The 2,083-nt window shown below is 43.8% G+C and overlaps 1 pseudogene; it reads right to left on the bottom strand.

Annotated features, from left to right (window-relative positions):
• Positions 1–1,340: 1,340 nt before the first annotated feature.
• LOC113745173 (Ig kappa-b4 chain C region-like) lies at positions 1,341–1,656 on the bottom strand (annotated as a pseudogene).
• Positions 1,657–2,083: the final 427 nt, after the last annotated feature.

Below are 2,083 nucleotides of genomic sequence, written 5' to 3'. Positions count from 1 at the left end.
AAACTGGATTTGTCTCAATAACCCTTCTCCTCTTTTTCATGTTTTCCAGGTTCATCAGGAACAAATCACCAACTCAGTCTGAATCTCAGTTTGTTGCTCCAGGACAGACTGTCTATCAAATGTAAAGTCAGTCCAAGCACGAGTTACTTTTCCAGCTGGTACCTTCAGAAACCTGGAGAATCTCCTAAACTCCTCATTTACTGTACTACAAGCCGTCACACTGGAGTTCCAGCTCGTTTCAGTGGAAGTGGCTCTGGTACTGACTATACTCTGACCACTTTAGGGTGACATGTAGGTGGCAGTGGTGACCATTATTGCCATGAGAATCGACAGAAGATATAAAGAGTTATCACCTTAGAGAGACACCTGCTTTATATGCTAATCCTGAAAATCATTTTTATTATTGAGATATTTTATTCAGATATTATAAATCTATATTAGGTACAAATTAGAACATAATATGTGGAACTTCTTGAAGGGAAGATTGTTACGACCCGGCTCGTTTTGGAGAGCAGTAACATATGATGAGGATGGAAATGAAGTGGAAAGTTACACTGGTTCAGGTTAATGTCAGGAGTTTAATTAACCAAGGAGGGGCGCATACACAAATAAATATGAAAAAAACCAAACCAATACAAACCAATACACAAAATGACAATTATAGTAACCAAAAGCGAGGCGCACTGATCACAGCCGCCTGGAACTGTGGACACACAGGCTATTTAAAATGCAGCTGGGGTTGATTGATGACTCCCGATTGGTCGAACCACAGCCACACCAACACAGACGACAGGGTACAGCAACCAGGAAGTGGGCGGTCCTAGCTCCAAAAAGGGACCAATCCTTGACAGGGGATCACACAGCTGGTTTTGCCTAACCGGCAAAATCACTCCTGGGAAAACAATTAATACATGCTAAATGGCAAGCGCGCGGCCGTAACACAGATGTTAGTATAACAGATAGCTTTGTGAGTCACCATTGAGTCCGTGTTGTTACCAATGACAACTGAATATAAATCAACAGGATCACTATAGAAGAAATCTACAGTCTTAAACCATTAAAAAGTCATTTAGGGAAAATGGACTTGTTACTGTGCATTCATCTGACTAATGTTCCTAATATATAATATATGTCAAAGAAAGGAAGTCAAAAGACATGTCACTTTTATAACATACATGATGAAATCTTTATTGTTGTAGAATGTTGAAACCATCAACAAGCAAGAAGACTTAATATTGAAACATGTCTGAGAGAAGAGAGAAACAGAGAGAGGGAGAGAGAGAGAGAGCAGACTGGAGCAGTAGCAGAGGAAAACCAGTATCAGAGCCCAGTGAGTCAGGTCAGGACTGGGAACACTGGTCCTCTCCTCAGTGTCTGTGAGAGTGAAGTCTGGGAGCCCTGGGTGGCCTCACAGGTCACAGAGTCCACCTTCCTCCACTGGTCTGCATCGGCCTCAGGGTGGCTCCAGCTGTAGAGGCCGTCCTCTCCAGCCACCCACGGGGCTCCTGCCTCCTCCCAGCTGATGCTGCTGCTGCTGTCCACCTTCCAGGCCAGACTCCCGTCTGAGGGGAAGCCCTTGTTGGCCAGACACATGGCGTGGCCTTCCCCGCTCTGCAGCTGTACGTAGGGGGGCAGCACCGTCGGGTGGGGGCGGATTCACCTAGGAGACACCAATCAGATTAGAGGACCGCTGTCACATCAAGCAGCAGACACTTGGACACCTTACTGTGTGAGAGTTGTTTTGCCTTTAGGAGTTTCTGTCAGATGATTTTTCTGCTCCACCAGTCACTCATCCACATTGTTTCACTTCCCTTCAAGAGCCTGTCTGCATGTCAGCACAGAGAGAATCATCATACACAATGACCTGAAAATATCGAACTGCACTGGAATAATTAAATAAAATATATTTTCCTCAAAAGGACAAAAGTTAATCAGATCCACTGTTAAAGGACATTATGAGCCCAAAAATAACTGACCACCATATTTACAATGTTCATACGACAGATTTAAAAACCAAACAGCCTCGAAAAACTGTCAAAATGAATTCAAACTGAGTCAAAAGAGTATCAGAGACATTATGTCA

This window comes from Larimichthys crocea, unplaced genomic scaffold, assembly GCF_000972845.2.
Source record: "Larimichthys crocea isolate SSNF unplaced genomic scaffold, L_crocea_2.0 scaffold50969, whole genome shotgun sequence".
NCBI lineage: Eukaryota > Metazoa > Chordata > Actinopteri > Sciaenidae > Larimichthys > Larimichthys crocea.
The sequence above is the reverse complement of the archived record's forward strand: the minus strand, read 5'-3'. Positions and strand labels throughout refer to the sequence as shown.